General features: G+C 30.9%; 1 non-coding gene across 1 annotated transcript; it reads right to left on the reverse strand.

Annotated features, from left to right (window-relative positions):
* Positions 1 to 3,886: 3,886 nt before the first annotated feature.
* On the reverse strand, positions 3,887 to 3,958 carry TRNAG-UCC. The gene has a single exon. It is a non-coding gene; the product is annotated as a tRNA-Gly (tRNA).
* Between the last annotated feature and the right edge of the window lie 9,350 nt (positions 3,959 to 13,308).

Genomic DNA, 13,308 nt, shown 5'->3' on the forward strand with positions numbered 1-13,308 from the left:
TGCCATTAGGTAGTGCCTTATCTGTACAATAAGGAACCTAAGCGAATCTAAGGATCAAGCTTGAGTAGACTGCCTGACAAAACTTGAAGAGCAAGCCTTAGCCCCAAGAAAGGTCTTTCCTATCATGCCATCACAATGGTTACATGACAAAATGCTTGAATGGACCACTTAGGGCACCAATAGTAAATGAACAGAAAATGAAAGATGAAAAGCCCTAGGTCCTACAAAACATTATCGGTCGCCTCCTCTAAAAGAGAGTCTTTTTCTCCAAGAAAATACAAAAGCCTTAGGTTATGGACTCCATGGCGTCCATTTTGCATTCAAAACTCAACAAACCCCAAAAGCAAAAAGCGAGCAATAGAGGAGAAATGTGAAAGAAGGTAAGCTTACCAAAGTCAAGGAAGAGTGTCCGTTAGCAAAGAAGACTTCGCCTGAGGCAAGCTTGAGTGAGGCTATAAAAACAACGGAGGACAAGCAACGACTTGAGTTGTAGTGGCAAGAATGCAACGACTGAAAAAAAAAAAAGAAAAAAAAGAGCACCAAAGCAGGAATACTAAAAAAGTAACCCAAAGGATATAGGGACCTCATATTTATAAGGGACCAAAACCCTAAGGATCCTAAAAGAAAGGCCGTCTGGAAATGTACCTCAAAGTGACACGTCGCCTGATAGGTAGCCTCGGTGAATGTGACCCGTCATTAATTTTCTAAGTGACATGTGTCCCAAAAGTGGTTGGATGACTTGAAGAGTCACGCAACCCGTTCCATCTCTGCCCAAACATAGGTAGACGGGTTAAGGGGGCATTGTGGGGGGCTCCCCTCCACATGTCTCTTTTCCAACCAAAGCACCTTGATCGTCTAGCACAAGCATGCAACTCGTTTGAATCACCACCATATCCGTCTTATACTAGGCATAAGAAGGCCCTTATTTCCTTGCAAGGCCAAACAGCAACAGGAGGTTGGATTTCCTAAACGGATAAGACTGTCCAGTCAAGCCTTCAAGACCCACTAGCACGTGTGATCATTCACACTTGACTTGTGGACGGCTGAAGGGACCTCCTTTAACCCTCAAGTCTATGTCAGTTAATTGTTGCACATAACCCCAAACCATTAATAGGTTGAAGAGATAGGCAACTACACAGTCTAAAATCATGATGGGACAGTTGATGGCCCTTGCCAACCATCCAAAACTATGATGATTGGCCAGTCGCCTGCAAGACAATCATCATGATAAGAGAAAGTCAAAGTGCTTAGTCAGCACTACAGTGACACTCTCTTCAGCACTATAAAAACCCTCCAAAAAAGCACAATCAGGGTACGTGCGCACACATATGCCTATCTTTTCTCTCACTAAGCAATTTGAGCTATTCTTATTTGAATTAATCTTCAGAGGGGCATACCCGGACAACCCATTTGGACGTCCTTTTGTGCAGGATAGGAGTTCATCCAATCTCATTGTTGTTGGGTGAATTCTCTAAGAGGCATAAGGAAGGGAGGAATGTCGTCTAACCTCCATTGAGATGGACGAATCCGACTCCAATTGGCTCATAACCAACAATGTTGTAATGTTCTCCATTCATTGCCGATTGAGCTCTGGAAAGAGCTAAAGCTTTCAAACCTTAAAATCCTATGTAAAGAGCTAAGGCTTTCAACCCTAAAATCCTTTATTCATTGTCACCTTGCAATGGTCTTATGTCAATAAACACAATTTGGTAAGCTTGGAATGGAAAATATAGTTAAAGCCTGCTTATGAATTCTACATTCCTAGAAAAAAAAAATGAGTATGCATGCCAAATTTCTAATCCAATCCTAGTGGTTTTACAAAAAGGGAAAAAAAAAAGAAAAAAGAATCTCCTTAGAATCCTTTCTTCATTGTCACCATATGATGGTCTTATGTCAATAAACATAATTTGGTAAGCTTGGAATAGAAAATACAGCTAAAGTTTGCTTTATGAATTCTACATTCTTAGAAAAAAGAAAACGAGTGTGCATGCCAAATTTCTTATCCAATCTTAGTGATTTTACAAAAAAAAAAAATCTTTTGTTTACTACATGTAGACTGTACCATTCCATTTTTTGGAGAGGCACTTTCGAACCGAGAACACCAAAGTAACCCTTTCGGTTTTAGATGGAAGAGCTTGGTCTATCAAGTACATTATGGGAGCAACAAGTGCAAATTTCTCTACTGGTTGGAGGAAGTTTGTGCAAGATAATTCTTTGCATGTAGGTGATGTGTGTGCCTTCAAGCTGGTAAAATGCACTAAAACTTCACTCAAGGGCGTCATATTTAGGAAAAAAGAAGGAAATGACCTACAACATAGAAAGTAAATTTTTTTTTTTTTTTGAATTTAAGAGTTGGAGGCTCAATTTTGCATGTTTTTTGAAAGAGTTCAGATGAACTTTGAGTTGAAGCCAAGAAACACAAATAAATAAATTTAGAATCTTTATTACTCAAGACACCAAAGTGGTCTTGTGCAGTCATGAATTTCCAATTGAGATTCTTTCATGCAAATTTGATTTGGAAGTCTTATAAAACCAAACCTCTTCGGGATTTACTCTTATAAATACCTCATTATAACCCTTTAAGGGTGAGAGATTAGAAGGAGATCATTTTAGAGATCTTAGAGAGAAAGCCTAAAGTGTCACACCATTCAAGGATTCGATCTTTGAATTTTGGGTTAAAGACCTTCATCCCTTCAGCCCATCAGTGAGGCTGTAGTGATCCACTAGAGCAATTTGAAGGTTGTTGCGTCATGGATGTGAATTAAGTTGTAGGTACTAGAGAGTTAGTCTTTAGGCTAAAACAACCAGGTAAATCTATGTAACTTAATTTCGTATAGTTTATTTAGATTAGTAGGTCTTAAGCCTTGTGGTTTTTTTTATCTTCATAGTTAGTGTGGAAGGTTTCCACGTAAAAATATGGTGCCCATTGCATATCTATTAATTTCATTACTATATCTTTAATTGGTTGATTATCATTGTTACCCCTAACATATCGCAAGTTATCTTTAAAAAATAAAAATCATATTTTCATATTTAAAGATTTCAAGTATAACTCATTTGGTTATACAAGATATCCCTGGGATCTATTAGGATAAAAGTTGGGGATAATACGTATCAATCTTTTGCTTAAATTTTAAAAATCACCCATTCACTCCCCATCCTACTTTAATAGGAGTAACTATTCCCAATGGAAAGCCAAGATGATGCTTTTCCTTAAAATGCAAGGTAAAAGGGTATGAAATTCAATAGAATATGGATAAGGACGTTTATTGATCCTTGATGCACAAGAATAGGACAAAGCCAACAATGAAGGTAGTGAAGCTAATGCTAAAGCTTTACTTCGTATTTTCAATGGAGTTTGTCCAGATGAGTTTCATAGTATAGCAAATTGTAAATGGGCAAAGGAAGCATGGAAAATACTCTAAGTTAATGAAGGTATGTTTGCCATAAAGATCTCTAAATTGCAAATGTTTACCACTAAATTATAGAATATTAGGATTCTTGCAAATCATAACTTTTCTTCCGTCTATTCTGAATTAAGTGATATTGTCAATTATTCTTTTAACCTTGGCAAACCTAGTCCTAATTCTAAAGTAGTTAGAAAAATATTGAGATCTCATCCAAAGAGATATAAGTAAAAAATTGCTACCATAGAGAAGTGTAAGGACATTGCTTCGATGAGAATTGATGAACTTATAAGCTTTATACAAACATATGAGATGAGCCTTCCTAATTCTCAAAAGCCTAGGGAGAAGCATTTAAGGTTTCTAAGAATGAAGAAAAAAATTTGAAATGTCATATAATACAACAAAAGATGAATTGGTTCATATGGCTAAAAGAATAAAAAGATCATGAAATTCAATAATTAAATTTTATATCGCATGAATGTGTTTGCCGGGAGTTGAACCTGGGTCTATTGCTTGGAGGGCAATTATCCTAACCATTGGACTAAAAACACTTGCTTCGAGGTATGAAAAAATTCTTTACTCCCTCAAATATTAAAACTTGTTAATAATTGTTAAGGATAAAAGGTAAATACATAATTTTTGTATAAAGTTTCTACTTTTTATATAAAATTATCAGTACTTTATAACAAAAACTATATCCAAACAACACATAAATAAGAAGAAAACATATTACTAAATTGAAGAAATTAAAATAAAATTTTATACAAATTTTATACTACGGAACCATTGATGATGCTTTACTTTGTTTTGATCTCTTCTACCACATTGCACTTATATCACCAACAAATTCAATATAAAATAAGAATACACTAAGAACTATATTTATAGATGTTTTAGTGAAAAACTTAGAAAGAAGCACATCATATAAAACCATAGAATGTATCTTTGTAAGTTTTTTTTTTTTTTTTCTTAAAAATTAAACAATAAAAATTTTAAACCATAATAGTATGATTTGAGTATGAATATTTTAGCAAGCAAATATTAAGAAAAATATCTATATCTGGCTTACAACATTCATGATTATGAGTCTTAAGTAATCCATTGAATAAACAAAAATCTATGTATTGGAATCTTAATTTTTCTTTTTATCTTTTCATTTTAATTTATGAGAAAAAAATATGAAATTTAAAGAAATGTGACTCCATATCTAACTGTGCGGCAACACATTTTCCATTACTTCAATTGACTTCATATTTCTCTCCCTCGCCTCACCTTTCATGGTATATGGAGTGATTGCTTTACAGAGTGGACAAATTCTTTATGAAAGTTGTTGACCCATATAAACCGAGCAAACTCTATATAAACTTAGCGGAGTGATTTGAATTGTGAAGGACTTATTATCAGCTACTACACCAATTAAATATCCATAATCAAGTTCCTACTATTTATATTTCCAAGTATTAAATGATGACGTGTAAGCATTATTATATTTTGAGTATAACTGTTCAGAGAATATAATGCCATATATTTAAATTCCAATATAAAAAAAATACTTATATATGAGTTCAAATTCAAATATTAATATCCTTGTATTTTGAGTATCCGAATATTAGTATCATTGCATTTTGAGTACAAATGTTGGAAGAAAAAGATATATAAATAGGCAAAATTTCTATGTAAATCATAGAATATAATATCATTAAATTTTATATCGCATGCATGTGTTTTTCAAGAGTTGATCCCAAGTCTATTGCCTGGAAGGCAATTATCCTAATCATTGGACAATAAACACTAGCTTAGAGGTATGAAAAAATTCCTTACTCCCTCAAATTTTAAAATTTGTTAAAATGATCATTAAGGATAGAAGGTAAATACATTATTTTTGTATCAAGTTTCTACTTTTTACATAAAATTATTGGCATTTTTTGTTTTATTTTTTAAAACAAAAAATATATCTAAAAAACACATAAATAAGAAGAAAAAATATTATAGAATTGGAGAAATTAAAATAAAAATTCTATACAAATTTTATACTAGGGAACCATTGATGCTTTAGTTTCTTCTAATCTCTTCTACTACATTGCTCTTGTATCACCAACAAATTCGATATAAAATAAGAATGCACTAAGAACTAGATTTGTAGACGTTTTAGTGAAAAACTTAGAAAAAAACACATCATATAAACGATAGAAAGTATCTTTATAAGTTGTTTCTTGATTTTATCCTAAAAATCATACAATAAAAATTTTAAACCATAATAGCATAATTTAAGTATGTATATTTTAACAAGCAAATATTAAAAAAAATATCTATATATGCCTTACAATTCATTCATGAGTGTGAGAATTAAGCAATCCATTGAATAAACAAAAATCTATGTGTATTGGATTCTTAATTTTTCTTTTTACCTTTTTATTTTATTTTATGAGAAACAAATATGAAATTAAGGAAATGTGACTCCATATCAAACTGTTGGGCACCACATGTTCCATTACTTCAATTGACTTCATATTTCTCTCCATCGCCTTATCTTTCATGGTATATGGAGTGAATGCTTTACAGAGTGGACAAACTCTTTATGAAAGTTGTTGACCCATATAAACCGAACAAACTCTATATAAACTTGGTGGAAGGATTGAATTTTGGAGTAATTATTATCAGCTACTACACCAATTAGATATCCATTTTCGAGTTTCAACTATTCATAATTCTAAGTATTAAATGATGACATATAAGAATTATTATATTTTGAGTATAATTGTTCAAACATAAAATATAATGCCAAATATTTAAATTCCAATATAAAAAAATATTTACATATGAGTTCAAATTAAAATATTAATATCCTTGTATTTTGAGTATCCAAATATTAGTATCATTGTATTTCGAGTACAAATGTTGGAACAAAAATATATATAAATAAGCAAAATTTCTATGTAAAACATATTATATAATATCATTAAATTTTATAGCCCATGCATGCGTTTGTCGGGAGTTGATCCCAAGCCTATTGCCTAAAAGCTAGGCAATTTTCCTAACCGTTGGACTATAAATGCTAGCTTAGAGGTATGAAAATTCCTTACTCCTTCAAATTTTAAAATTTGCTAAAAATGATTGTTAAGGATAAAAGGTAAATACATTATTTTTGTTTAAAGTTTCTACTTTTTACATAAAATTATTGGCATTTTTGTTTTATTTTTTAAAACAAAAATATATATAAAAAAACACATAAATAAGAAGAGAAAAATATTACAGAATTAGAGAAATTAAAACAAAAATTCTATACAAATTTTATAATATGGAACCATCGATGCTTTAGTTTCTTCTAATCTCTTCTACCTTATTGCTCTTGTATCACCAACAAATTCAATAAGAATGCAATAAGAATTACATTTATAAACGTTTTAGTGAAAAACTCAGAAAGAAACACATCATATAAAACAATAGAATGTATCTTTATAAGTTGTTTTTTGATTTTATCCTAAAAATCATACAGTAAAAATTTTAAACCATAATAGCACAATTTGAGTATGAATATTTTAACAAGCGAATATTAAGAAAAATATCTATATATGGCTTACAATTCAGTCATGATTATGAGTATTAAGCAATATCCATTGAATAAACAAAAATTTATGTGTATCGGAATCTTAATTTTTCTTTTTACCTTTTCATTTTAATTATGATAAACAAATATGAAATTTAAAGAAATGTGACTCCGTATCAAACTGTAGGGCACCACGTGTTCCATTACTTCAATTGACTTCATATTTCTCTCCATCACCTCACCTTTCATGGTATATGGAGTGACTGCTTTACATAATGGACAAACTCTTTATGAAAGTTGTTGGTTCATATAAACCAAACAAACTCTATATAAACTTGGTGGAAGGATTTGAATTGTGGAGAAATTACTATCAGCTACTACACCAATTAAATAGCCATACTCGAGTTTCAACTATTCATAATTCTAAGTATTAAATGATGACATATAAGCATTATTATATTTTGAGTATAATTGTTTGAAACAGAAAATATAATGCCAAATATTTAAATTCCAATATAAAAAAATATTTACATATGAGTTCAAATTAAAATATTAATATCATGTATTTTGAGTGTCCAAATATTAGTATCATTGTATTTTGAGTACAAATGTTGAAAAAAAAAAAAAAAAAAAACAAAAACAAAATTTCGATATAAATCATAATGTATAATATCATTAAATTTTATCTCTCATGCATTTGTTTTCCGCAAGTCAAACCCAAGTCTATTTCTTGGAAGGCAATTATCCTAACCGCTGGACTACAAACACTTGCTTAGAGGTATTACAAAATTCCTTTCCCTCTCAAATTTTAAAACTTGTTAAAATAATTGTTAAGAATAAAAGGTAAATACATATTTTTTTTTTACACTTTCATTGTTAATAAGATTCCAACTAGAAGTGCATAAGTACTATAATGTGCTTCTCCATGGTTGTTTGGTAACCATGTATGTAATGGGATAATTGTTGATTTGACAACAAAAGTAATAATAAAATCCAATATATAACATTATTTCTAATGCCACAGGATACAATTGATTAGCTAATGTTTCAAAATTTAATATTGGTTCATTGGAACCATATAAGTCAATGCCTAGAACCCTTAGTAAGAGAAAAATGGAACCTTTTTCAGTGTACAAAATAAACTTTGTAGCCAAGTACAAATGTTTCTTTCCCTCTCGCCCCCTACACACAAAGATAGAAGTAGATAAACTAGAATTAATTCTAACTCCCACATGATGAAAAAAGTAAAAGGTCTCGAGAAGAAAATGATCCCATTTTATCATTATACATTGCTAACATCATAAAATGGAATAATAAAAAATCTCGAGTAACTAGCCAAGTCGCTAAAATAGCTACAGTGGTGATAAATCTGGTTTATAAAATGGGTCCTATAGATAGCCCATCTATTCCTAATCTTTAGTAAAAAATAAAATAAAAAAATTGATCAATTTATAATTAGAAATGATAGTAGAATACATAGGTTGATAGAAGTAGTTCTAACATACATATAAATATATTATACCATCTAGTCATCTTATTTCCTCTATGAGGGAGAAAAAACATAAAAAAATATATCCAAACAACACTTAAATAAGAAGAAAAAATATTATTGAATTAGAGAAATTAAAATAAAAATTCTATACAAATTTAATAGTTTGGAACCATTGATGCTTTCATTTCTTTTACTCTCTTCTACCACATTGCACTCATATCACTAACAAATTCAATATAAAATAAGAATGTACTGAGAACTAGATTTGTAGATGTTTTAGTGAAAAAACTCATAAAAAGACATCATATAAAATAATAGAGTGTATCTTTGTAAATTGCTTTTTTTTATATTTTATCTTAAAAATCAAACAATAAAATTTTTAAACCATAATAACATAATTTGAGTATGAATATTTTAACAAGCGAATATTAAGCAAAACATCTATATATGGCTTATATTTCATTTAACCATTCATAATTATGAGTATCAAGTAATCCATCAAATAAACAAAAATCTGTGTATTGGAATCTTAATTTTCCTTTTTATTTTCATTTTAATTTATTGAAAACAAATATGACGTTTAACGAAATGGTGCTCCACATCAAACCATGGGGGTGTCCCATTACTTCATATTTCTCTCATTATCTCACCTTTCATGGTATATGGAGTGACTACTCTATAGAGTCGATAAATTCTTTATGAAAGTTGTCAGTTAATATAAATCGAACGAACTCTATATAAACTTGATGGATAATCTACATATGTTAGTTTGTGAGGAATTTGAATTGTGAAGTGTTTATTATCGGCTACCACACCAATTAAATATCAAGATCCAACTATTCATAATTCTAAGTATTAAATGATGATTTATAAATATTAGTATATTTTGAGTAAATTATTAAAAAAAAATATATAATGCTAAATATTTAAATTCCAATATAAAAAATATATTAACATATGAGTTCAAATTCAAATATTAATATCCTTGTATTTTGAGTATCCAAATATTGGTATATCTTTCTTGGTATATTCAGATAATAGTTAAGAGTATAAATTGAAGCATTCTAGAGCTACAAAGATGGTTATTAAATTGTTAACACTGCATAAAAACATTCCTCCTACAATAGTTGTTAATACAAATAAGAGAAACTTTGTAATAGCCATTTCTATACTACACAAGGCCATCTAATTAATCAATTAGCCCAATCCAAAGACCTTGTTCCCTATCCCTTGAGCAACCTTGCATAATTACCAAAATGCCCTTATGTACAAGAGTGAACCTAAAGTCAATCCAACTCTTGTAAATTGTGTCATCATGGTATATGAGCTTAGAGTGAGGACTATTGGGACCCACATGAGTTTTGGCTCCCTTATAATTCAATTATGAAGTTCATTTAACATTCCACTATAAAGAATCAATTGCACTTTAGTACCATATGTAAATAACAATAAGATGAAGCTCAAGTGCATGACCTATTATCAATTAAATGCATATTCCAAATGAGTGGTGTCCATAATATAACAAAATAGTGTTATCACCTATCAAGATTACTTTTCTAATCCTTGAGTTATAAATCTCACTTATTATGTGGTCAATTCATGACATATTCTAGCTCCAAGGAACATATGTCAAATTTTCACTAAAGGAAATGCTAGGGCCATAGACTTCTAGATCACATGTCCTATGGATTACCCAAAAGGACACATTATCTCAATCCTATGAGGATATCATGGTGCCTCTATTGGGAATACTTATTCTACTAGCCTCTATCAATAGTGACCCAATCCGTAGGGATATGTGACCACCTTAAGGTCTCACCATAGGTCAAAGCCTCCTGTTGATTTTGACACTAGCTCAATATCCTATTAAGGTTGAGAGTCCATGTAGTGTAGTAGCTTGGTGAATCATGACAATCGATAGTCTTGTGTTATGAAGAACCATATGTAGGTCTTGTCCAATATGTAACCATACACACTAGTGCACTCACCATTGTAAACCTATCTTGACAATTAAGACAAGTCATCCCTCCAATTAGAAGGTAGTGTACTACAGTCTTTACTAGATTGCTCAAATCCATGAACTAAGTATAGACAACTTATTTACTTAGAAGGAACCTATGACTTGTATCATTTGTGCAACTCCTAATACATCTAGGTCATGTACAACTTAAGATATGGGTGTGAATGCTTAGATATTTAATTAATGCAAATAGGATAAAGGAAAACAAAGAAATAACATGAATAAATAAAATGAATGAATATATCTTAATCTGTTACATTATGCCGTGTTTTCTAAGGCTTAATCCTAACAATGACTACCCAATAGCCTTCTGTCATGAATCACCATAGGTCCTATACAATCTATAACCATACACACTAGTGCACTCACTATGGGAACCTCATCCCTATAGCGGAAGCCAAACATTCCTCCAATTAGGATGTGGTGAACTATAACCTCAAATGAGTTGCCTAAGTCCATGAACTAGTTGTGAACCAGTCATCTATGTACAAGGAACTCATGACTTGGATCTTCTATGCAATTCCTAATACACCTAAGTCATGTAAAATACAAGAGATGCTAGGCCAAAATGCTCATAAAGTATATGCGTTGAATAAAGATAGATAAAAGTGAAACTGAAATATTATTAAATAAATGATAAATTCCAAATCTATTACATCATGTCATGCTTTTAAAAGCTATATATATCGTAATAGTTTATACCTTAAAATTAGGAATACTGACCATTTGAAAGCTTGCATGTGACTAGGGGGATAAATTGACACCTCAACGAGGGAGATTACGTACTTAAAAGCATGTTTCAATTAAGCACTTGAATTGAACATTCTAACTTGTGTCCCTAAGTACACAATTCAAACAGTCACTCAAGGTGCGCAATTCAGACCATGCTTCCAATGTGTGCATTTGATGTTGCACTTTTTAAGTGTAGAATCTTACCTTCACCAAAGGTGTTCTAAAATATGACATGACTCAAAAATAACAAAAAGAAATGCATACCTTGTTTCTACTAAAGATATAGGTTTTAAGTAATATCGAAAGCTAAAGGACTCTACAAAATAAAATATTAGCTATATATATATAGATTAAAAAAAAAAACAACAAAAACAAAAACAAAATCATCCTATCGACTATCACCAAAAGCTTTAATTTTGACAAAAATTTTAAGGTGGTTTGTGGATTGATGTGTTGGAGAAGGTAGACAACTAGGGGTTACCAATTTAGATCAGGTCTCCTGGTCATCATACTTTCCTAAAGACATCATCCTAGTAGCTATAATGCTTATAATGCTAGATTGAGTGACTTGGAAAAGGAAAAGAAACGAAGCAACAAAGATAAAACAAGTGTGGCTAAAAGAAACAAAAATGAATGGAGAATAGGTGAAATACAATTGTAGAGCTACAAAAACAACAAATGTATACCCTAAAATACCTTTAGCACCGTTAATGCAAAAAGTGTCCCAACAACGACACCAATTTTTTGGTTTCTACAAGGGTGTCTCTAGTTTAACAAAATCTAGAAATAAATTTGGCCACAAAGTTTTACAAGAACAAAATTTTAAACCAAATTAATTGTTGTAACTCTTAACTCTTGAACCAATAAAATAAAATAAAAAACTTCATAGGAAACTTGTGCTTAAATGCACTAAAGGTATGAGCTTTATGGTATGAGTGTTGATTAGAAACTCGAGAAAAAAAAATGATTTTCAAACTATAGAGGAATAAGGATCCTAGAAACTAGAAAACTAAAAGACAATGAACTCTAGGGGCATAAATTTATAGAAACTTCTTTTCTCACGCTCATCCCACCAACAAGGCTCTCATTCGATGCTTACAACTTTAGGAGCAAGCCATAGGTTTATACCAAAGGGGGTTCCAGTTAGCATGAGTATTAACCACCTAAACAGAAGATCAACTCGATCTAATTAATTCTTTTTGGGTTCTTGCAATTAGATGTTTTAAATGGATTCTTGCTCATATCAAAAGGCCAATGTTTGGTTTATAAGACTAAAGGAGCTAAGGCCAGGGTTACTTGACTTGTGGCCTTCACAACCACAATCCTTACTTCCCATAGATACTTTTTTTATCATCATAACTATGAACCTAAGTCATGGTTACCCCTTTTTGCTCCTTATAACCACTAATAAGAGTTATGATCCTTTCAACTCGATGAACTATGCTAAGATATGGAGACCTCAACCCCTTTCATTGATTGGAGTAAAAAACACAGAAAGAGAAGAACAAAAGAAAAACATAGAAATAGAAATGTAAAATAAACTAGGACCCCAAAATAAAAGAATATTTTCAAAACTTGTCTTTGCTGCAACTTTTGCTACTTGTTATAATCATAACCATCAATTTTTTAGGAATAATATGCAAGATGTATGTGATAATTGATGAATATATACTTTGATCATTTTTGCTATGCTATTTAGATACTAAGCATGCTAGGATTTATTTCTTTTATTATTTATTACTATAATTTTTATCTAACCTTCCATGTCTTGTGGAAGCACATTATGAGTTATCTATGCTATTTAGGTACTCATCTTACCTTCGCATCTTAATTCCATAAATTATGTATTTTTTTATATATGATCATTATGTATTGCTTCGTATGTGATTGTCAACATGTTTAGCATATCTTTTTTATTATTTGTTTGACTTGTCATGTTTGATTAAGAGACTAGAGTAAAATGAATGATGTGTGTTTTAGTTTTTAAACTAACCATTGATGTCTTGTGATAGTGCTTAAGTTGCAGTTCATGTATGCAATACAATCCTTACTTTATGATTGTGTTTTGAATTATTATTTGGCATGCTAGTGATAATAGACTTTCAAAATC

This window comes from Vitis riparia, chromosome 11 (genome assembly GCF_004353265.1).
Source record: "Vitis riparia cultivar Riparia Gloire de Montpellier isolate 1030 chromosome 11, EGFV_Vit.rip_1.0, whole genome shotgun sequence".
NCBI classification, from domain to species: Eukaryota; Viridiplantae; Streptophyta; class Magnoliopsida; order Vitales; family Vitaceae; genus Vitis; species Vitis riparia.